The following is a 25,170-nucleotide window of genomic DNA, read 5'->3' on the forward strand; positions in this document are numbered from 1 at the left end:
AGTAGAGACGACCCCATTCATATCTCCCATCATAATGATATTAGAATAGTCCAGATAGTCCAGTAATGTCTCATGTAGCTTCTTGTAGAATTCTGATTTCCCCTCGTTCGGTGCATAAATTCCTAAAATCAAAACTTTTTCTCCTTGGATTTGTATTTCAATTGCCAGGGTTCTTCCTTGTTCGTCTTTAAACAAGAATTTTGGTGATAAATTCTCCTTTGCATAGATCACCACGCCTCTCTTTTTGACTCTGTCTGATGAAATAAATTCTTGGCCTAGTCTTTTGTTTATTAACACCTTCCTGTGGAGCCTGGTCACATGTGTTTCTTGTAAACATATTATGTCCAAATTTTCTTTCTTTAAAATATGGAATATCCTTTTGCGTTTTTCCGGGGAATTTGCGCCATTAATGTTCCAGCTATACAGCTGCAGAGACATCCTGTATCAATCTGTTGTTGCTCTTATGGGGCGTCTTCTTTTTTGTCCAAATCCGAGGGTGCTGGTTCTTTTCCAGACTCTGGTGGAGGCCAAAGAGTTGCTGTTCCTTTCTGCAGGTCTTCTCCGTGGTCGTGCAGAAACTTCTGGCTGTCCTCTTTCGTTTTGATTTTAATCTTCTTTCCTTTGTAGTTGAATGATATACCTTGTGGAAACTCCCACCTGTACGGTATTCCGTTGCCTCTCAACAGTCCAGCTAGGTCAGTGTAGTTAGATCTGAGATCCAATAATTGTTTAGGAATATCCTTGTAAATTTGTGCTCTTCTGTCCTGGATCTCGAGTGCTTTGTTAAAATGTAGGTCCAGTAGCTTGTCTCTCTCCTGCTTGGCCCTTAAAATAATCAAACAGTCTCTGGGCCTGTCTTTCCTGGTAACTCTTCCCAGTCTGAATGCAGTTGTTATTTTAAAATCCGTATCTTCCTTTATACCCCAGAATTTAGAAAATTCTGCTGTCAAAAAACCAATCAGGTCCTCTTTCTCAATCTCTGGGATGGAACGTAATCTTAAATTATTTTCCCTGTTTCTCAGTTCCGCTAAAGCCAGGTGGGTTTGCTGGTCGCTAATATGTTTGTGTAGCGGCCTTACCTCTCCTTTCAATTCCTCCACTTTCTGAATTGCTTCACCTGCTTTTTCATTCGCAGCCTCGGCCAACTTCCGATTTTCAGATGTGGCGTCCTTTAAGTTTCCAATATCTTGTGAATGCTTAGCCACCTGTTCAGAAAGTTTGGTAATTGAAGATATGGCTAAATCAACTTTTGCCGATTGGTCATCAACCTTTTTATTCAAAATTGCAAATTGTTGTAACATTTCCTCTAAGAGAGTGTTGGTGCTCCCTGCTGCCATGTCCTCAGCTGTTGGCTGATCAGCTTCCTTGGATGGAGCTGCTGTTGTTGATGCAGCTCCCTGTAGAACAGCAGGGACTGAAGATCTGCGAGCCTGAGAAATCAAAGTTGTTTGTACCAGTTGGCCTTTCCCTGCTTTCGATGAAGCTCTTGTTCTTGGTGGGCCACTCATTCCACACCTGTCTTTAGATTCAAGGTCAAACTGTCAAAAGTTCCATGGGAAAGACAGGCTTCAAAGTAAACAACCAAGCCACAGAGAGTCAAAACAAAGTTGGTTCCCAGAGAGTTGTAAATCCCAAGCCCACTAGAGGGAGTATTGTTACAATTCAAGAAAGAAGGAAGAAAGTTTCAGTCGCCATTAAAGTTTCTGCAGTTAAATAAGTAAGCAATAGTCCTTAGAGAAGGCTTTTTCCCCTCTAGCAGAGCCCTTTCAATATTGCCAGTAGTTTGTCTTGAGGTGCAAGATACAGTTATTAAATTGTATCCACCAGTGCTGCCTCTATATATCCATTTCAACTTTGTAATTGTATCCGCAAAGAAGCCTTTTACCCCCTGCAAGTCCGAGGCTGGGGTTTTCGAAGTTTTAAAGTCCAATAAAGAAGATAGTCCCCACTTGAAGTAAACACTATGTCAAAAAAAAAAAAAGTAAAAGTTACTTGCCTTTCCCTTCAATTGCTAGCTTCACCAGACGCATGTATTTCCCAATTTAAAGCCTTTTCCTGTTGCTTCCAGCTTGTCAGTTCCTTTGCCTTTGATCGCTAAGCACCACCGGGAGACGGACTTCCTTTTTCTCGTCTCCCGCTTTCAGCCAAATTCATAAATTTGTAATCCAATTCCGAGTAAATCTTACTCACGAGTAGTTGATTTGTAATCCAATATTAAGGAAGAAAGGTCGGCGCTCATCAGTAACAGCCGCGCGGCTTCACTCCCGCAGAAAGAGCGATGAATCCACAGCACCGCTTCCCCTCCGCGCTTCCGGAGCCCCTTACGGGGTCCCTTCTTCGTTTTGGGGGTCGCTCTTGGTGCCCGCCGGATCCCACGGCCACGAGCTCGTTCTGCTCGTGGTTTTACTTAATGGGTCGTCGCTTTGCCGCAGCGAACGACCCTTTCCTGCGGAGCCCCTCTTCGCAGCGCAAAGAGGACCGCCATTACTTGTTTCGCGCCGCCTCCGGAAGTCTAGGCGTTGTCTTTTCAAGCCAGGGTTGAAAAGATGGTCTTACAATGTGCAGAAGCATGAACATCGACTCACAGCAATGGAGTGAAGAAAAAGTGTGTTGGCAAGGTTGACTTCAAGCAAAAGATTATTTATATTTACTTATTTGTCATTATATCTTTCCTTCTCTCCCTCCCAAAAAGGAGCACAGGGTGACTAACAAAATAAAGCAACACGTTAATCATAAGCCTATTTAAAACTTTATCATCAATATAAATAGTGACAGATAATACCTGCTGAACACCAATCATACTCCAGATACACAAACAAGCTCAAATCCAGCTTGATTTCAGATTAAACCTCCGAATCACCAAAACAATTTACAGTGAATTTATTTAACTCATTTTGCCTGTGTGGGTTTTTCCCCCAGCCAGTGCCTAGAGGGTCACTCTGTATTTTACAAAGCTATTATTGTCTCTCAAAAGAAACAGCCATTTCTGCCGAGTTGTACCTGCTTGTGCAAACAAAGGTTTCAGAAAGCAATCTCCTGGATCTATATATAAGGGGAAGGTTTAACAGATAATGAGTGATGTCTTCGTTAAAATACATATACTCTTGGGTTTAGGATTGCATTATCTGGTTTCTATCTTAAGTTGAACACTTGACTGCTGCTTCAATGGATTGTGGGCAAGGGGGTTAGGGGATCCTGTCTACTTACTGATCATTTTTTCTGGTTTTTTTTAATGGGGAGGTAGATGATGTTACATTAAACCATGGGTAGGCAAACTAAGGCCTGGGGGCTGGATCTGGCCCAATCACCTTCTAAATCTGGCCCATGGATGGTCCAGAAATCATTGTGTTTTTACATGAGTAGAATGTCCTTTTATTTAAAATGCATCTCTGGGTTATTTGTGGAGCCTAGGAATTCATTCATCCCCCCCACCATTTCTAGTACATTTTCTGATCATTTTCCTTATGACAAATAGTCCAGTTTTTTCGGTTTTTTAAACTAGCTGCACAAGAAAACCAAATCAGTTGCACTTGCACAACCATTATGTGATTTAACTCAAAATAGTGCCAACCTGATGTATAGTTTGATGCATCTGAATTTCCAGATTTTAGGTCACCCTGGAAATAGTTCAGGTACAGTGGTTCCTTGGGTTACAAACGCTTCAGGTTACAAACTCTGCAAACCCGGAAGTAGTACCTCGGGTTAAGAACTTTACCTCAGGATGAGAACAGAAATCGTGCAGTGGCAGCGGCGGGAGGCCCCATTAGCTAAAGTGGTACCTCAGGTTAAGAATGGTTTCAGGTTAAGAACAGACCTCCGGAACAAATTAAGTTCTTAACCAGCGGTACCACTGTATTGGATACAAGTAGCATAAGACTTTGAGGTTTGATGTGCCAGGGAAGAACACTTTGAGTGGTGATTCCAGTGTTTTCATTATTGGCTAGTGGGCAGAGTCAACAGGATCCTATTTTTTAAGATTCTATGAAAGCACCCTAAGGTATGTCTAAAGCAAGAGTCAGCAAGAAGAAGTGGTTAAGACTGTTGGACTAGGATTGGGAAGGCATAGGCTCAAATCCCGACATTAGTTTCCTGGCAAAGCTTACCTGGAGACCTTGGGCTAGTTATCTTTACGTCTAACCCAGCTCATAGGATTGCTGCAAGAATAAAATTGAGGAAAACCGTGCACACTGCTTTGTGGTCTTTGGAGGAAAGGCAGGATAGAAATGTAATACATTCTCACTTGTAAATCCACCTTGTAAACCTTACTTAGTGCAATTGAGCAATAACATCCCTCCCCATGGCAATGGCACCTTTTTCTTAGTAGGTGGAGCAGTTCTTGGCATGTTGATATTATAGTTAGGTTTGCCTCTCTTTTTGTTCTCTGAAATAAAATAGAAACAAGAAAAGTTTTGAAGCGCTGTGGTGGGAACTTATCAATATTGATGCTGTGTTCTTTGAAGATCTATAGTGCTAGTAGGGGGGACGCGGGTGGCGCTGTGGGTTAAAGCCTCAGCGCCTAGGGCTTGCCGATCGAAAGGTCGGCGGTTCGAATCCCCGCGGCGGGGTGCGCTCCCGCTGCTCGGTCCCAGCGCCTGCCAACCTAGCAGTTCGAAAGCACCCCCGGGTACAAGTAGATAAATAGGTACCGCTTACCAGCGGGAAGGTAAACGGCGTTCCGTGTGCTGCGCTGGCTCGCCAGATGCAGCTTTGTCACGCTGGCCACGTGACCCGGAAGTGTCTCCGGACAGCGCTGGCCCCCGGCCAATAGATGTGAGATGGGCCCCACAAACCCCAGAGTCTGTCAAGACTGGCCCATTCGGGCAGGGGTACCTTTACCTTTACCTTTACCTTTAGTGCTAGTAGGACTGGGGAAAATATTCCTATTGAACCTTGATCTTGCTCAGAGTGAACCCTCTGCTCAGGTTCAATTTATCACGTGGAGGTGCATGGACTTTCCCCCTCACCCTATCATGTGATCTCCATCAGCTCACTATAATCTGAGCTAGTCTTTGTTTCTTCTCAACTACTGCTTTCTTGATCTCCACAGTCATTTTTCCTTAGCTACTCTGTATATTATTTGACTGCATAAGTAGCAGGTGGCATCGCAGATGCAGTATTTTTCTGTCCAGAAGTTTTCAAATGCCTTTGCTTTCCCCAGTTATATTACAGAGGACTGGTGTTGGGGGTCAGCACCTGCCTATGTCCCAGCAGAGGGCCACCATGAAGAGTGCCCTGCACCTATATTCCCACTCCTTACCATCCTCACCACTGCCACCTGCTTGCTCATTCTCCCCTTTCCTCTGGTCCAGAAGAGGTGAGAAGGTGAATGACAGCAGCAGTTGGAAAAGCAACAGCTGCTACCACCTAACTGCTCACTGATTCCTTTTTATCTGGCAAAAGCTCAAAGTGGTGGGTGTGAGGAAGGCTCCCAGTGACAGGCAGCTGACCCTGAAAGAGGGGAATGCCTGATCGGGACTTGCTCAGGGGCCCCTGAAAGTGGGCTGGAGCTGACACTGAGACTTCATTAAAATGTTTATGCCCACAAGAATTGCCCTGCTGAATTAGAGAGAGATCCGACTGGTCCACCATTTTATTTCCAAAGGTAGCCAATCAGATGTCTCTGGAAACTTATAAGGAATAGTTTCCCTTTATACCTGCCTCCAGCATGTTCTGCTCACTTTATTACTCTACTTCTTATTTGAAGACCTGCAATGAGAAATGTCCATCCTTCCTTCTGAACCTCCAAAAGGGAACAAGTTGACTTTCCCTATCTAACTTTTGTGAAGTCGAGAGATGGACTCCACCTGGGAGCAGAGTACAGTATTTTAATGATAACCCTGCTATACCATCACATTCCTTTACAAAGAATTTTTGCATGCTCAGGCATATTTTATGGGAGACAGAAAGGATTAAAGAACTTGAGTAGGAATTTGGTCAAGTGTCACAAAGGAAGACCTATATTCTTTGATAAGGTCAGTGAAATCTCACCTTCCCCTGCTGGAATTAACCATTGTGCTACCCTGCCTTTTTTTGCTTGGAAACAGGTTGTTCATCCACAACAGTGAACATAGGAAGAATGATCACTGGGAGGAGTGCAGTGAGAAGAAATTCCATGGTGCATCTGCAGCAGCATAACTGGATGCTTTCATCTGCCTCAGCTGCAACAAAACATGTCTCTCCTGTATTGGTCACTACAGCAGGCACTGTAACTCTCCAGTGCTTTGACTTTGCTTCCAAAGGCGCACCCCTCCATTGTCTCCTGAAACAGACGGATTCATACAACAGTGCACCCCTCCATTGTCTCCTGAAACAGACGGATTCATACAACAACAACAGGTACATCCAGTATTCAAAAGTTTCCCAGTCTGAGCCTCGTTTTGTTAACTTTGGCTGTAATCCTATACAGTGGTACCTCGGGTTAAGTACTTAATTCGTTCTGGAGGTCCGTTCTTAACCTGAAACTGTTCTTAACCTGAAGCACCACTTTAGATAATGGGGCCTCCTGCTGCCGCCGCGCCACCGGAGCATGATTTCTGTTCTTATCCTGAAGCAGAGTTCTTAACCTGAAGCACTATTTCTGGGTTAGCAGAGTCTGTAACCTGAAGCATATGTAACCTGAGGTACCACTGTACATGGTTACCTGGGATTAAAGGTAAAGGGACCCCTGACCATTAGGTCCAGGGATTATTACCTGGGATAAAGGGCTGCTAAAAGCTGGGGCAGGGGGAGCTGTATAGGATTGCATTACTGGTTATAAGAAATGTAAATCTGACTCTGCAATGGTAGGAGGTCCACAGAAGTAAGTGGTTTCATCCGCATTTAGGGGGGAAATAAATCACAGTGTTGTAGTAGATAAAATTCTGGAAGTGGACCAAATTCCTGCTCTGCCATGAGGCTCATTTGGTGACTTTGGACCAGTCCCTCTTTCACACTAACTCATCACTATCAATCTCTTGGATCTGTTGTGAGAATACAGTAGGATAATCTTCCTGGAAATCCTTACAAAAGTTAGCCCAGGATACAAATGTAGTTATGCTTTCCTTTCCTTTTTCAGTGTCCTTCTGCTGAGCTTCACAGTGGCTTTTAAACATCAGGGGTTTAATAAAACATGTTCTGAGTATTCATCAGTGTTAACCCCAACCTCCTTCTCTACCTGCTAATGTGACATAGGTGGTCAACCAATCCTAGGGATTTCTGAGAATTGAGATGTGCATGCTAATACCCAAGCCGTCCCATATTTCTTTGAAAATGTGTTTGGGAGAAAGAAGAAACTCACTGGAATATCTTGAATTGGGTTCCAATGGGATTCACATGTTAGCCTCTGTTTTATCATTAGAATGAATGCTAGAGACACTGTGTCCTTGATAGTTGTAGTTTGGATTTCTGACATTAACTCCAACCAAGGTCCTTATTTAACCAGCAGAGAGAATGACACACGAAAAAAATGCATGAAATCAAAGCTGCACTGAATTTAAGAACAAATGTCACCTACACAGGAAGAGCGCACTCAAGATAATTGGACTAAATACAGCTGATTTTTATTTGTTTCTATGCTGTGCAAGGCTTTCTTTTTATTTTTATGGGGAAACCATTCAGTAATTGTCCTTTTGCAACTGTAGCCATGACTCACAACAGTGTCTGAGTCATAATGTATTATAGTATCATTGCATCTTATTCACACTTTTTAAAGATAATCATTCAGCACTAGTGTTATTATTTTCTAAAGGGTTTGAATGAGCAGTTTACTAATCTTTAAAAAAGATATCCCTAAATGTCATGACAGCAAGCAAGTTCATTGGTTAAAACACTTGTGATAAGGAAGGAGTAGGCTGAAATTCAGTGTGGGCTACTTATTTCCTGCTCTGTAAACCTATTAGACTCCATTATGTAACATTGATTATTTTAAGTTATTACCGTGGTACCTCTGGAGCCAGTGTGGTGTAGTGGTTAAGAGCGGTAGTCATGTAATCTGGGGAACCGGGTTCGCGTCTCCGCTCCTCCACATGCAGCTGCTGGGTGACCTTGGGCCAGTCACACTTCTGTGAAGTCTCTCAGCCCCACTCACCTCACAGAGTGTTTGTTGTGGGGGAGGAAGGGAAAGGAGATTGTTAGCCGCTTTGAGACTCCTGAAGGGGAGTGAAAGGCGGGATATCAAATCCAAACTCTTCTTCTTCTTCTTCTTCTAATTTGTTCTGGAGGTCTGTTTTTAACCTGAAACCGTTCTTAACCTGAGGTACCGCTTTAGCTAATGGGGCCTCCCACTGCCGCTGCGCGATTTCTGTTCTGATCCTGAGGTAAAGTTCTTAACCCGAGGTACTACTTCCGGGTTAGCAGAGTCTGTAACCCGAAGCGTTTGTAACCCAAAGTGTTTGTAACCCGAGGTACAAGTGTATTATTATTATTATGTTGTTGTTGTTGTTGTTGTTGTTACAATCATCTGAAGATCACAGGGAAATTTACAATATAAAAATACAAAGAATACTTCTCCACAGTTTAAAAGGCCATAGATTGTTTAATAAGCCAAAGGCCCAGAAGAAGAGGAATGTTTATGCCTGTTACTTAAAGATATGTAGTGAATGCGTCAGGTGAGATTCCCTGAGGAGAGCAACAAGTGGGGAGCCACCACAGAAAAGGCCTGTTCTCATGTTTCTGCCCTCAGGAACTCTTGTGGATGAAGCACATGAATTATTATTATTATTATTATTATTATTATTATTATTATTATTATTATTAATTTTATTATTTCTCCCCATCCACTCTGGGCGGCTTTCAACAGAACTTTAAAAACAGAATAAAACTTCAAACATTAAAACTTCCCTAAAGAGGGCTGCCTTCAGATGTCTTCTAAAAGTCGGATAGTTGTTTATTTCCTTGACATCAGATGGGAGGGCGTTCCACAGGGCGGGTTCCACTACCGAGAAGGTCCTCTGCCTGGTTCCCTGTAACCTCACTTCTCGCAGTGAGGGAACCACCAGATGTCCCTCGGCTCTGGTCCTCAGTGAAAGGGCCTCTGATGATGAAAAGTTGCAGCCACATTTTATTTATCAATGCACACTGCCACCCGACCCCACCCCTATCCATCTTCCCTCTCTCCACCCCCCTTTCTTTTTTCTTTTTTCTTTTCTTCTCCCCCTAATGCCTCAACAAATGAAACGGATTTGTAAAAATGTTACATGAAAAAAAAATACGAGGCACTACACTTCTGTAAAACAAGAAAATCGTGAATAAAATAATTTTTTTTAAAAAAATAAAAAATCAATGCAACAGCTTTATATTCACCTGAAACTTCCCCCCAACATAATCTTGCCTCTTGGACCATTGCTATTTTCTAATTTTCAGAATGTTTGTGATACAGTTTTGGACATTACCAGATTCTCCACTGTTTAACATGGTGGTGGTGAATAAGGTCTACTTTCTCACTGTGGGAATAGCTTTCAAGTCTTTCCTTCCACCTGCTTTTCATATCTGTACCCACTGTATTCTATAGTGAATCTAATGGCATACAGCAATTACTATTTAGGTGGAATATATTTATTGAATATTGCAGTGGTTATGTAAGGTAGTGTACCGTCTCCTCATAGTAAGTGTCTTCTGAAATATCAAAGAAAAGAGCACGGTTGAAGTTTGATCATGAAATGACAATTAAGATGCACTAATAGCATGCACCTGCAAGCAACAGCTTGATCAAACTGACAAATCAAGATCTATCAGAATAATGCAAAGGGTGTCCAGTTGTGTGACTTTGAAATAGGAGGAGAGGACACTGGAACCCATCTGGAAAGCTCCCTATTGGGTATTTTTTTTAAAAAAAGAAAGAGAGAGAAATTGTGTTAACAACGCACAGCAAACTTTCAGAGGAGGAACAGGAATGTAACAATAGAGAAATGAACTGGTGCAGAACAAACAACATAGATAACAGACTGATGTCTCCCCAAAGGGAAAGGGAAAGAGGATTAATACATAGTTTAAGCATCTTGTTGGTGCCCTTGATTGCATAGCATTTAGAAATTATGTATTAGTAGAATATGTAAAAGCATGAGGCTGCTCATGGAGGCTGTGAAAACAGAATGGTAGACTAGATGGGCCTTTGGCTTGACCCAGCAAGACCCTTCTTTTCTTCTTAAATAAATAATAAATAATTTTATTATTTATACCCCGCCCACCTGGCTGGGTTTCCCATCAACTTGCAGATCAGAATCCATGCTTAGCACTTGTCTTCAGTCCATTCACAGGGGTTGAGGTATGGTGTCATTCTTTCTTTTAAAAAAATCCACGTTTTTCTGTTTAAGCCATGTGTCATACCTATCTCCTCATATTATGCAGAAATCCACTGTGCCCCTCTCCCTTACATGAGAGGCAGGGCATCTAGGCCAGGCATAGGCAAACAAGGCCCTCCAGATGTTTTGAGACTACAATTCCCATCACCCCTGTTAGCTAGGGATGATGGGAGTTGTAGTCCCAAAGTATCTGGAGGGCCGAGTTTGCCTATGCCTGATCTAGGCAAAGCATGCTGCTTTAAAAATAGCAAGAATAATGGGGGAGACATTAACTAATTTGTTTTCCAGATTAATTTATGTGAACATTGAACTGCCGTAAGGGTTTCCCAATGTGAAATTTGCACATCTTCTAACAAAACAGCAGTGTCCTGAGGACTGACAAAGAGTTCTCATCTTTATTTCTGTCTATCATACTTTCTAGTTCTCCATCAAGAACTTCAGAGTGGCCTACGTGGGTAGTCTACTGTAAATAGAGTTACACTAGGATATATTATCTTGCCAATAACAACCTAGTTGATGAGCTAGATTTCCTTGGGCCAAGTCCAACACTACCCACCCATACCACAGTGCTGTTTGTGGGCAGATCCTGGTTTAAAATGAAATTTGGAGTACATATATTTGACTACAAGTGGTGTGCGTGTGCTGGTGTTTTAGATGATGCAACTGAAATAATATATAGTCTCCAGACTGCTCCACAGTTAATGCTCTTCACCACTTCTCCATGATTTATATAGTCTTGGGTAGACAGTTACATCTTAGAACTTACATCAGAATTGCACCTGTGGGTCGATCAAATGGCTAATATTTACTCGAACTTCACAGTGGGGTTTCTTTTTTGTTTCCATTTTGGAATTGCAGAAAACTTGGAACCATGCAAAGTTATATTGTTCAGAAAGCCCTTGCATATGATTGCTTCTGCAGCGGCATTATTTTAGGCCAACTCATTTTATTCGTAAAAAAAAAAAAAAAAATGTTCTCAGCATGGAACCCATTATGTCATGTGCTCAATCTCTTTTTAAAAAAGTCCACTACATCATGGCCTCAAAATATTGGTCGTCTTTCTGTTTTCCTGTCAGTAGAGATCCACCCTGTGTCTAAAGACAATTTTAAATATAAGGAGTAAAGGTAAAGGTAAAGGGACCCCTGACCATTAGGTCCAGTCGTGGCCGACTCTGGGGTTGCGGCGCTCATCTACGTAGATTTAACAACTCCATTCGGACATTCTGTTTTCAAGGAGGATGAGCATGTCAGGAGCGTCGTAGAAAGGCCGAGTGGGTTGTCAAGAGTGCCATTGGATATGCTGGGTATAGCATCTTAGCTGGTTGTTGCAACTCTGGCACTACAATTGGTGCTGCCTCCTGCCAGCAAAGAGCCACTCCCTTCAGGGAAGGCACAGGGGCCAATATGACAGAGAGCCAGCCCAGACATCTCTCTCTGTCACCAAGGACCAAGAGGCGACTCTGCCAGCACAAACAGACTTTGTACGCTCAGCCTACTCAGAGGAGTGCTTGCTTGCCCACCCAGCCCTGAGTCTTGGGGTGCCAACTGTGTGAATGAATGAGCTCTCCTGTCAAGTAGGGTGGGCACAAGGGCCATTTCAAATGTTGGGTCTCAGATAATACCTAGCCATGGACTTGTATAACCAAACTTATATATGGGAATAGTAGTGAATCTTGGAATAAAGCTTTTAATTTTAAGAGCTGAGTACCAAATCTGTGAGTGGGAACCAGGACAGAGTACTCTGGCTCCAACCCCCCCCCCTTGTTATTCAACCTGTCTTCTATGAGTTGGAGGCTGACTGTGTGAAGCAGGAAGCTTCCGGTATTCATGGAAGCTCCTTATGAGTTTTAGAATGGGGGAAAAAAAACAGGCATTAAACCACATGGGAAGCCTCTGTGGATACAGAAGGCTGCGTGCTTCACCCAGTCACTCAACAACCCATGGAAGGCAAGTAAAACAATGAGGAGGAGGGGCTCCTGGTAACATGATTACTTTACCCCCAAAACACACGTGGCTATGGCTAACGTGAGAAGACTTCATGTGTTTGAATCTACTTTCCAGGTGTTGCTGGACTACAGCTCCCATCAGCCATGCTGTGGAACATCTGGAGGGCAACCCCTTGGCTACCCCTGCTTTCAGCATTAATATCATCTTGAGAGCAACGCTGGAAGGTAACTCTTCATGTTTATTTCGAGTGGTACATTCAAATACAAATACCTAAGTGGCCGAAGTTTACTTAAATTTCTATTGATTTTACCTGATGCTGAACTTCTCCTGACTGCATCTGGATATTGGGAAGTGATATGCTAAGTAATGCAATTAAGGTACAATGTTCCCTGAAGTTACAATTAACTATGACCTTTCTGTGGTTGAAAGTCACAGCACTGCCAAGAGCAGAGGGAAGGAGCTGAAATGTGGAAGACGATCCAACACCTTTAAAATTTTGACAAAAGCCTTTTAAATGCATTGGATTCTTTGGAGATGTTTTAATTAACTCTGTCTTCCATAATGGCCATTTTATTAAAGTCTTGGGCTTGGAATGATGTCAGCTGAGCTTGATCCACATGGCGCATCTGTTCTCAGCCGGATTCCTTCGTGCTTGGTGTACATTTTATGGAGCCATGTAAAGGAGGTTGGATCCTATCCAAACGATGAGAAGTGAAAATCTGTTGGGTTGCCTTTAAGCTTGTCATCACTCTGTTGTGTAAATACCTCGAAAAAGTGTGTTTTGGCTATAGGTCCTGTCTAGTTATGAGCAAAGTTAATAAATTGGGGGTGTTGAAGGAGCTGGGTACGATGACACAAATCATGACATGGTAAAAGGGACTGTGTGGGGGTTGTTGTTGTTTAGTTGTTTAGTCATGTCTGACTCTTCGTGACCCCATGGACCAGAGCACGCCAGGCACTCCTGTCTTCCACTGCCTCCTGCAGTTTGGTCAAACTCATGCTGGTAGCTTTGAGAACACTGTCCAACCATCTTGTCCTCTGTCGTCCCCTTCTCTTTGTGCCCTCCATCTTTCCCAACATCAGGGTCTTTTCCAGGGAGTCTTCTCTTCCCTTATTGTTGACTACAGCTGGGAGCAAAGTCTTGACATTGAGCACTAAGAGTTGTAGTGGCACTAAGCAGAATGTTCTGTCAGCACAAGGATTTCTCCCTGTGAAATGGAACATTCTCCTACTCTCCCCTCCTGTACACCCCCTCAATCCGTTCTTGAGTCCCCGTACCCCCGTACCCCCACCTTCCAAAGCAGATGTGAGGATGGCATGAGTTGTACACAGAGGGAGGAAAGTATCACCTTGTGCTAGTGCTAATTCTTGGAAGCGTGCTGATAAAAGGAGCTGAGCACTGGTTCATTTCCCATAATGAGCACCACTGCTTAAACACATTTGCAGGGGGGACAGGATGAGATGAGTGACAGGCAGTAGCAGCAAGCAGCAGCAATACCACATCATGGCTCTGGAGGTCTCAGTGATAGAGCAGGGTGGCAGTAGTGGGGCGTTAGTTCTGGACCTCAGCATGTTTTTGACAGCGATGACCCTTAATTTTTTAGAATGCTAAGGAGGCTACTAACATTGTTTCCTAACCTTGAGAAGCAAATAAGGAAATATGCTGCATCAAATACGTTCTGCAGTTGAAACAGGGATTTTCTGGGTCCCGTACCCCCCCTCCCCAGTGTTTGATAAGAGATGTCAGGTAAGATGCAGCTTAATTTCCACTCATGGCTTTAACAATCTTTTAGTATTGACATTTTGTACCTCCATGTGATATAAAGTTGTTATGATTCCTTTTCACCCAGCCAGAGTCATTGCTAATTCCTAAAGCGCAATAGTTGTTCGGTGAGTTTTTTCATTTTTCTGTGGCTGATTGCTAGATAAGAGCAGTTTTCTAGCACAAAGCAAGCACGATTCCCATAAAACAGGTAATTATATTGATGCTTTTAAAGCACAGTGACTTAAAAGTACAAAGCCTGGGCATATTCTATTTTTATTGTAAAGTTCGACTTCCTACGTCTTATGTCATGTATTCTTCTTTTTCTTTTCTTTTTTTTGTACTTGCAATCACTTCACCACTTTAAAACTGTAATGTAAAAAGTTTAATATGACATTTCTTAAAACCACTGCTTCCAACCCTTTTTCTATGCAATTCTTTCCTGCACTCTTGCCCAAGTATAAATTTTAAAAGAGAAAATATATTAAGTAGACCAGCCAGTGAATGGATGTCATGTTATTAATCCAAACATCTGGCCTTGCCAGTTCTCAAAATGATAATGAATTGGTGGCAATCAACTTGACAAAGTTTAAAGAACAGAACTTGATATTTGAGTGGATTTGGTTAATTACATTCCTTTTCGAAATAAATGTAAGGTTCAATATAGAGATTATTTTCTTCTGTCTTTGGGTTGCATAGGCGAAAAGGATTACCGTATTTACTTGAATCTACTGCTCACCTTTTTTGGCCAAATTACGTTGTGAAAATTAAAGTGTGCATTAGATTCTATGGGATATTTACATTCGCCAGCAAATACATTTTTGGTTTCAAAGTTCTCAAAACAGGTGCACATTAGATTTGATGGCACATTAGACTCGAGTAAATATGGTAATCCTTATAAATTTATGTTACTGGTTTATTGTCTTGTGTTTTGCTAACTGGAAAACTATATCTAGAGCTTTGTACAAATGGCATTTCAAAATTCTCTACCACATTTATTTGCAGAGAAATGGTGGGGAAGGGAACAATTGCATCACATTTATTCTTGGGGGAAGAAAAATTCTCCCTCAATAGTTTCTTGGAAATGGGGCTTAGCATTATGGATAGCAGTTGTGGGAAATTTGCAGTCAAACCTAACTGTGCTAGTTAGTATGTTAGCAAGACTTGTTTCTTGTTCCTCTCTCTCTCTCTTTCTCTCTCACTCACACCCACACCCACACACTCACACACCCACACACTCTGCATGCAACAGAGGCAGACATGCCTCAACACATCTCTCTGCCTCTGAGGTTGCCCTGGCTGTATTTTTCAACTAAGAATATTTACCTGCATTTTAACATTGCTACTAAGGACAATGCATCACTGTAAGTAAAGTCTATTTTAAACTTGCTTCGTTGTGTGGTCTGTTTCTCTGCAGGAGGGGTCAAAGGAGTCAAAGTTGGCTCAGTTAGCTGGAACATATTAAACAAAGGTTTAAAAGCCTAAGCCTATGCCTATGCTTCACTAAATCTGCTTAATGATGGGATTGAAACTCTGCTACTGGGGCTCTTTATATGCAAGCCGTGCATTTTTTAAAACAAGCACCAGCTGGTTTTCTTTTCTTTTTTTCTAACCTGCACATATAGGTCTGCAGAGAATTAAATGTAATTAATATATCCTCTTACGGAGACCTATCGGCAGTAGCATAGTTTTTCTTTTTCCTGATGTTGGGCAGTCTGGCCACCATTTTATATCCTCTACAGTGTACTGTCCCCCTAGCATCATTCTGAAGCATGGGGGGGGGGGGTAGGAGGGGGTGAGGAGAAGGTAGCCACTACAAAATGGTGAAGACTATATAGAGAAGATTGAGTGGTCTCCTTTTTCTGTGAATGTAAGCTGAAGAAGAAACTCACAGCTTGGAGCTTGCATGAGTTTATGTCTGAATTTAGATTTGAGCCGATAACCATTTTATGGGCTGTGAAAGAACCATGTAATCCTGAGAGAAAACTGCTACCAAACCTTATGTAAATGTTCTAGTAAGATTCCCCATGCTGTCATTAAAGGACATTTGGTAGGCAAACTGTTAAGTTTTTGAGGTAAAAAGGTTGCCAGATCACCTTTAGCTTGAGGTGAAGCAATACAGTGCACATGTAGCCTGCCTGTCAAAAGTCAATATAGTTAATATGTAGAAGAAAGTTATCTTTAAAGAGTGTTCTCATAAAGATAAGGGATAATGTGAGCATTTACTACATAAAGTAGCACAGTGGTGGGTTTCAATAAAAGGACAACTTTAACATTTGGTCTCAGTGCAGTGGAACTATAATATATTGCTGCAAGTGGTGAGAGCAGTAGAAATAAGATATAATTACAAAGAGCAGCTAATCTATCACATGTGGTGGCAGGATTGCTGCAATCGACTCCTTTAAAAAATACGGGGTGTTGAGGAAATGTTCAACAGGAACTGAAGGGTGCTTTTTTTAAAATGAGGACATTTGACCTGAAGTTCTGCTAAACAAGGATTTATAAGATAAGACAAGCACATTGGAAATCTTTACAGCTGTGTCAAGCTGTCTGCTGATATCCCAAAATGATCAGTTTATCTCTGAGCACCAAACACATCCAACAGGTAAATAATCACTTTTGAAATAATCTGAAAATCTGGGTTTCGCACACCTTGGTGGAATGTGAACTGCAAATCAGGAAACAGTTGTCATATTTGTATTTTTTTGCTCTGATGAATTCCTTGACATCAGCTTCTCCTTATTTCAAGACCGTATGTTCATCCTAGATTGGTGTTTTTTAATGATAAGATTTTTTAATGAAGTTCGAGTGTTTGGTAGTGAAAAGAGTTCACTGGCCATTTAAGCTTCTGTGATTTAAATAGCTGCTTCTCTGTGAATAATGCTTTTACACAAAATTGAATAACACTTTCACATTAATGAATATGAACTGGCTAGACAGGTATTATATGGCCAGCAATTTTAATACATAAGGGCACGTAAATGATACACTAAACCTTTGAATATTTAAGATTATAGACAGCTATACGCAATATTTTCCTTTTATTGGGAGATAATTTTCCAATTAAAGATCTTCACTTACACTGGATTATGTGAGTAGGAGGCCTGTGTTGAGAAGAGGGCTTATCCTTTTGGGTCTACGAAGGTCTATTAACTTTTCCCAGCTACATTCGAGATCCACTCAGCAAAGCAGGCAAGAAGGAAAGTATCCTGTAAGTTTGTTTTTTAAATCCCCCAGTCACCTAGAGCTCATTTTGGGGTAACTTGGAAAACTGTAAGAGTGAGGGGAGGAAGAAACCCCATTGTGCAAGTGGACACCCACTTAAATTACATTGGATTTCAACCAATAGTACTTATATAGAATTGCACTGTTAATGCTTGTCTTCAAGTCAAGATGACAAAGATTTCTTTATATGACTTACTTTATATGAAAGTAAGCACCCTTTTAAAGTTGGTCTTCTTTAACATACAAATGTAGTGTGTTTGATGGGGAGTGGAGTTAAGCAATACACATCTTCCTTTTTGTCTGTTTGATAACACAGAAAATATTCCAACTGGAACTCAGATTTTAAAGATTCATTTCCTCTCCTGTATTTAAAGATTACATTATGTGAGAGCATTAAAAGTGAACAAATCAGGAATCAAAGGGTGGCATTCAACTGAGTTTTACTCAAAATAGACCCACTGAAATTAATGGGCCTGAGTTCATTAATTTCAGTAGTTCGGTTCTATCCTGAGTAAAACGTAGCTGAATGTCCTCCTAATACCGTATTTTTCGCTCTATAACACGCACCCGACCATAACACACACGTAGTTTTTAGAGGAGGAAAATCCGTAGGCATGCCACTTGTAGGCATTCCCTCCATAACACGCACAGACATTTCCCCTTACTTTTTAGGAGGAAAAAAGTGAGTGTTATGGTGCAAAAAATACGGTAATTTCTTGACAAGAGAAATTATGCACACACCCACACTCACACTTCTTTTACTCCAAGAAGTTATGTCCTTGTTCAAATTGGAGCCTTGGCAGTTTGAAAACTAACATGAAGTAGACATGTAATGTTTGCTTAAGCTTTTTTAAATGTCAAAATGAAAAGGTCATAATATTATGTTCAGGTTGCTGAAAATGAGAATAGGGCATTATAAGTGTAGTCGGAAACTAGTTTTCTGTACTTGCAATTTATAAAATGCACTGTAACCTTGCTACTCTGTTTGTTGCCCTTTAAATAGAAAATGTCTTCCTTTCCTGCAATTTCTTGTGCTTTCCATTGCTCCTGTATTGGGCAGACAAATGTTCTGTATTGTACCTACAGGTATGTTATGAAATACAACAAATCCTAGATTTTTAGAATGATGTGTATTATTATTATGAAGACTTTTTTCAGTCTAATTTGAAATCTGTTTTCCCCTGAGTACAGTTTGGATAGTGCAGACTTTACTGCAAACAAAACAATTGTCCTCTACCATTATTTAGGAACATCACCCAACCCCCAGTAATGCTCATTGCCAGGCTAGTAAATTCACAGTCTCTATCCTAGTACAATAAATAAGGCAGCAGCTTTCACAGGGGAATAACTTGAAACTGCTGGCGATGGATGATAGAACATCAGGTACTGAAGAAGCTGTATCAATATGATGAGTGCAGCAGAAGAATTCCTTGCATTGTCCTTTGTTAAAAGAGAGTAAGTGCTTTTGGAGAATGGAGAAAATGATGAGACAACTTCCATGAGTACAACACTATGTGTCTGCAGCACCCAGCTTCTGCTTAGGGTTTGTGATCCTACTGTTCTCCCTACTCTTATCTAAGCAGTAACATAACAACCCAATGCTGTAGGCATGAACATACTTTTCTGTACATGCTTACGTTCATCCAGATGACTGCCTACTGGTTATCCTTCTATTCCCTATTTCTACTCTTCTAGATGAATAATGTCTTCTACCTGGTACCCAGAGCTATTTTTTTTTAGAAAAAGAAGTGCCAGAACTCACAATGAATGGCAATGGCGCCCACTTGAGAGGTGCTGGAACTGAGTTCTGGCATGTTCTGGCTGACAAAAAGCCTTGCATACCCCTACTGAGGCAGACTCTCCCCTACAATTTCATCAGCGATAGTGTTTAATCAAGCCTTGGGTAAAAAAAGGTAACATTTAATGTTCCACGGCTATTTAAAAGGTTAAAGGCATTGACTCTTAATAGCTTTATTATACATTAATTTTTCTGTTCTGCTGCTTGTTTTACTCAAAAGCTACAGTGACTAACACGGATAAATTTGAAGTATGCCTACTTTCAACTCCTACTTCTCCTTGACATATTCAAAATGTATAGTGGCTAAATGTTCCTGGTAATGCTTGTCCCAAGAGTGACAGATGACAAGTGCTACCACTGCCTTAGGCTGCTTGAAGTTATAAAAAGATTCCTTTTAGCTTCATCATTACAAATTCTCCTTTTATTCCAGAGAGCACCATTTGCATAGTCGATCCATCAATAAGTCAAAAGTGCCAGGCTGACACTTAAACTTGCACAGAAGTCCAATTATTGCAATTTTGTCTGAGGCAATGATATGGATTGTATAAATGATGGTGCCATAAATATTCCAATACAAGAATATAAAAGGAATATTTATTATTTATGACATGTCCAGAGCACAAAATGGCACAATGGCTTTGAGAAGATGGGCATAGATTTGCTGTGCATTGTCCCACATCTGCAATCCACATGTCAAACAAAATGACAGCAAATGCCCACTTGATTTTAAAGGTGTTTCTCTGAAGTAAGCCCTTTGTGTTGCTAAAGCACTTCAATTTTGTCCCTACACCTCCATTTTGGTTTTGTAGCTGGCAATGTAGCTTAGCCTAGCTCATGAATGGCTGTAGTTCAATAGCAAAGCATCTATTTTAAATGCAGAATGCCCCAGGTTAAATCCCCATTATCTTCAGACAGAGCTGAGAATGCTGCTGGTCTGAAACCCCGAAGAGCCACAACCAGTCAGTACAAACTGTATTTAACTAGATGGACAAATTATTTGACTCAATATAAGGCAACTTCCTATGTTTCTACTCTAATGCAGTTGGGGCAACATGTTATCACTCAGCATAGTGTTGGTCCACAACAGCTTACACCAGGCATAGGCAAACTTGGCTCTCCAGATGTTTTGGGACTACAACTCCCATCATCCCTGACCACTGGTCCTGTTAGCTAGGGATGATGGGAGTTGTAGTCCCAAAAGATCTGGAGGGCCGAGTTTGCCTATGCCTGGCTTACACCATAATAATGTTTTTGTTGCCAGTCAAAATAGGCAACAGTAACAGGATGGCAAATTGTTTGACCTGCAAGAAGGCAGGTTTTTTTTGGTATTCTGTTTGACAGCCTTGTCCAACTTGATGCCTTCCAGATATTTTGGACTGCAGCTCCCATCAGCTCTAGCCAAACATTTCCAACAGTCAGGGGTGATGGGAGCTGAAGTTCAACACAACTAGAGGACAGCAGGTTGGGGAGGACTGATCCATCACAACAAAGGCTTTGGAAACAGGATTTCCAACGGGTTTGCATGAGTGAATGTGATTCCTGAGATTTCTGAGATACCTTGGTCCCAGCTCATTCAGGTCTTTGTCTTCTGCTCATGACTACAGGGTGCTTCTAGACTGTTACCATTTCCAAGTGTTTAATCATAGATCAACCAGTTCAGGTTGTACAATTAGATTTTGAGCTCTAGTGTAACAAACCCTCCCCCTAAAAAGAGCCCTTTTTTTGGTAAGGAAAGTGTTGGGAAAATGCACTGGAAAGTGTGGGATAACTCTTGCTTGACACTAATTGTTTAACCTCTTCACACACAAATCAGGGTGAATGTTCAATAAACATTCATCAACTGTGGCACCGTGGTTGCTTAAATGGTTTAGATATAGTGTTCATATCTATTAAAGTTATGTCCACATTTGCTTGCATGCTTTTTGCTTACATGACCTTTGTTTTGTTTAAGAATTCTTAAAAATGAACCATCTCAGGATTTAAAAGGCAAGAAAGCAATGCTGCGTGTGGGCTGAAACAGATGGAAAGGACGGAAACAATTTGATTTCAATTTAGATCAATAGCCATGTAAATTATACCACTTAAAGTCATCAATTTTAGCATAAGTCTGTAGACATAAAAACTAATCCCAAGGAAAAAGATATATATCAAATGATAAAAGATGTTAACTATATAATAAAATCTATCCATGATGTCCATTTTATGGGTCTTTTTTGTAATCAGTACTTATTGCTGTAGAATAATATGAATGTATTAGCATAAATATTCTGAACATGCAGTTGGAAAAGTGTATAGATTTATACTGGAAGATGGTCAAAAGTATACTGAGGGAAAGGAGACAAATATTTGACTGCTATGTGCACTCAAGTATTTCTATAGTTCTGGGGTGGGTGGAATGTAGTGGTGGATTGCGAAGTCCTGCTGGTTTACACTGGCCAGAGTGGAGGCTGAGGAGGGCTGTGCAGCAGGTGCCGGAAGATTTTCTGGGCTAAATACACATATTCTGTGGACCCACTCACAAAAAAGGAGACCAGTCTGCATATCCTTTGTGTCACATAGAAATTTGCGTTCTATTTTCCATGTTGTGTGAAGGGTTCCAAAATAAACCATGGCTGCCCACACTTCCTCCAACCCCCCCCCCCCAAAAAAAATCCCCCATGAGGGAATTCTTTGGTTGTCTTTCCTGGGGCTTTAATTGCAGTGTTGCCACACGGGAAAGTGGCAATGTGAAATACCACTTCTAGGATGATTTGAAGAATGAGAGGATGCATGAAAACACCCCTTGGTCACCTCAAAATTTAGGCAAGCATGACCAAAAAAAAATCCTTACCTCACCATTATAATTTCACCAGGATGCATTTTCCCCCATATTAAATGTTGGAAAACAGTGGGAAAGAGATGGGACAGATTTGTTTTTTTTTGTACAGTATTACCCAGAACAGTAACCAAATAACAATCTAAAAAGTTGGATGTGTCATCTTCTCACTGATTGCTTGACAGCTTGCAATGTGTTCCCACCTATACAGTACAAGTTGGAAATATGTTCCAGAATTAATTGCTAAACTAATTAAAATCATTAAATGAATGTTGTTTATGTTGTACTTTTGTACTGTTTTATTGTTGTTAGCCGCCCTGAGCCCGGCTTCGGCTGGGGAGGGCGGGATATAAATAAAATTTATTATTATTATTATTATTATTAAAAAGGATAATGTCCTGAAACATTTAATGTGTTAATATAATTGCAACAAAGTAGATTTTGGTTTCTTATTAGATATTGCCTTCCAACTGATGGAGCAGATGGATCATTGACCTAGTCGAAATTGCACAATGAGTTAGAAATGCCAGAGAGGAAGACCTGGGCATCCAAATGACAAATATTTTTCACTTAACAGTCAGTTTCGGGACAAAAAGCCCTTTCCAATTCCACATAGGAAAATAGTGAATGAAAGCAATTACTGTTGCGTGTTGAGTCACAGTAGCCCCCCAATAATTCACACTTCACACATCAATTTTTGTTTAAGGTTTTTGGCATAATTTTGGCCACAACTTTATTCAAATACAAAAATGTGAGTGGTTGCTTAGGCACTGGTTCCGACTATCTGTCCTTGCCCTCAGGGACAGAGCTGGCCTTCCGGATACCAGCGGAAGCCAGCGTGGGAAACAAGTATTGGGTGAGAAATAAAGCTGGGCACCAGACCATTACTTCTCACCCTCATGTTCCTGTGGGGCTTGCACGGCCCAAGTCCGACTCCGGGGACAAGGACGAAAGAATGGCAAGCCCCTGGATTTCCTTTAACGGAATTCCCATTCGCATCATTTGGAGGGGTAGGCACTTACCCCTCCAAGCACCAATTTAACCAGTGCCTAACCGCCAACCTTACAAGTTGTGACGATTTGCTACGCAGTAGGCAAAAACCAAATGGCACCAGCCAATCAGCCAGATGGCAAAATTCCTACCATGCCCCCGCACCAAGGCGAACGACACCATGACAGGCATAGCAAGGTCAAGCGATCAGCTTAAATAAAAAACCCCCCTATTAAAGGGAGGGAGGGCGGGTGATCCGATGCAAAACGGCCAAGAGGCCGTGCCAACGTCTGGCCCCTGTATATATAGACTCTGACCCCTCCTCCGAATGGGCAACAATCAAAACACCCCAGCAACCCAGTTTAACCATTTAAATGGCCGGGATTCAACTAAATTTGCCTAGTCACTGGAGGGTGGCCTGTTCCCAACCGCAACACGTGCTCTCTGCTAGGGAGAACACGCTTTGCGTGTTGAGTCACAGTAGCCCCCCAATAATTCACACTTCACACATCAATTTTTGTTTAAGGTTTTTGGCATAATTTTGGCCACAACTTTATTCAAATACAAAAATGTGAGTGGTTGCTTAGGCACTGGTTCCGACTATCTGTCCTTGCCCTCAGGGACAGAGCTGGCCTTCCGGATACCAGCGGAAGCCAGCGTGGGAAACAAGTATTGGGTGAGAAATAAAGCTGGGCACCAGACCATTACTTCTCACCCTCATGTTCCTGTGGGGCTTGCACGGCCCAAGTCCGACTCCGGGGACAAGGACGAAAGAATGGCAAGCCCCTGGATTTCCTTTAACGGAATTCCCATTCGCATCATTTGGAGGGGTAGGCACTTACCCCTCCAAGCACCAATTTAACCAGTGCCTAACCGCCATGGAGCCCTCAGCTCACCGCCAAACCACTCACAGCCCCAACCAAGACCTCAGCTTGGTCACCACCGCACCAATCCAAGCCTCATTCCCTGAAGCGGAAAGGTGCATGCCATCAGCTTGGAAAAAGGATGGCCTCTCAAAAAGAATCTCGGGGTGGGAAATTGCATCGCCACCAGCTCCAAAACTTTTTTGACCACAGCAGAATTGATGCGTTTTCGGGCCCTTTCAGTGGCAGCCGGGCAACGACTGCCCTTCCAAACGCAGCGTTGCAAAAGCTTTGACCAAAAATTTTTCGCTGTCGGCACCATTGCACGCAGCGTCTCCAGGTCACCCAAAATTGCAGCACGTAGTGACAAACAGTCCATGGGCACCAGGTCGTTCTCACCAAGCTGCACCACAATAGCAGCTGGCGGCCCCTCCAAGAGCAACTGCCTCCGGATACTTGGCAGGAACTCCGACCAGCACATCCCACGTCTGGACAGCCAAGACAAGCGAATATGTGGAGGAAAGCCGAAATCTGGACCCAATCCAGATTGCCGTGCTGCGACGCCAGCCCAATGGACGATACTGTGCCCCACAATCCAAACACAGGTCACCGCTAAACCTGATAAATAAGATGAAACAAGCAAAAATTGTAAGACACCAATAATGTTAACGAACATAATCTTTGAATGCATTCGATTTCCAACGACCTGTATTTTATTTCCACTGCCTTATTAACATGCTTTCCGGCCTTCTTGGTGGTACGTTTGTCTAGGCATTGGTTCCCGACTAGCTGCACCTGACCTCAGCAGGGCAGCACTGACGACTGGGCCCCACCATATCGTCAGTACCAGCAAACATTGTGGGGGAGCAATGAATCCCAAGGCAATCGCATCCCGCCAGGTGTCGTTCCCCATAGGGGAAAGATGCACCCCATCTGCCCTAAAGAGGGCAATAGCCTTGAAGAAAATTAGGAGGGTGCAATATTACAGAACCACCTAAAGCAAGGACCTATTTTATTTTATTTGTTATTTTATTCACTTTATTTATTTTATTCTATTATCCACCGCCTTATTAACATGCTTTCTGGCCTGCTCGGTGGTAGTTTGTCTAGGCATTGGTTCCCGACTAGCTGCACCTGACCTCAGCAGGGCAGCACTGACGACTGGGCCCCACCATATCGTCAGTTCCAATAAACAGCATGGGGGAGGAATGAACCAGGATCAGACTCAAGCTCACCCCAAATGCTCCCAGGGACTCTTGCATGGCCCTACCCCTCAAAAGGGGTCGACAAAAGCATGGCAAATCCTTGGATTCCCTTAATGGAACATCTTTGCGCATTGGAGGGGACAGGTGCTCCCACCCCCCCTCCAGACCACCTTGAACCAATGCCTTAAATTATTTTGAGTCCAGGGAGAGCTGCCATCAACTCAATCCAAGCCCTCTTGCATGCAGGAATGCAAACTTATGCTGGAGGAAGACAGCAAACATTCTCGC

At 42.2% G+C, this 25,170-nt stretch overlaps 1 protein-coding gene and 1 long non-coding RNA gene across 3 annotated transcripts in view; both read left to right on the plus strand.

The window, feature by feature from the left end:
• The window catches only part of LOC308593371, a 29,166-nt gene extending 8,123 nt beyond the window's left edge, over positions 1 to 21,043 (plus strand). Inside the window, exons 2-3 of one of the 2 annotated variants that reach the window (XR_014010925.1) lie at positions 12,339 to 12,448; positions 20,961 to 21,043. This is a non-coding gene — a long non-coding RNA (uncharacterized lncRNA). Of the gene's footprint in view, positions 1 to 12,338; positions 12,962 to 20,960 lie in introns of those variants that run through there. The other variant, XR_014010926.1, reaches the window with a different exon arrangement.
• FBXO15 (F-box protein 15) overlaps positions 1 to 25,170 on the plus strand; it is a 329,429-nt gene that overhangs the window by 105,088 nt on the left and 199,171 nt on the right. The gene's annotated exons all lie outside the window — the stretch shown is intronic.

This window comes from Podarcis bocagei (genome assembly GCF_964188305.1).
Source record: "Podarcis bocagei genome assembly, chromosome: 8".
NCBI lineage: Eukaryota > Metazoa > Chordata > Lepidosauria > Squamata > Lacertidae > Podarcis > Podarcis bocagei.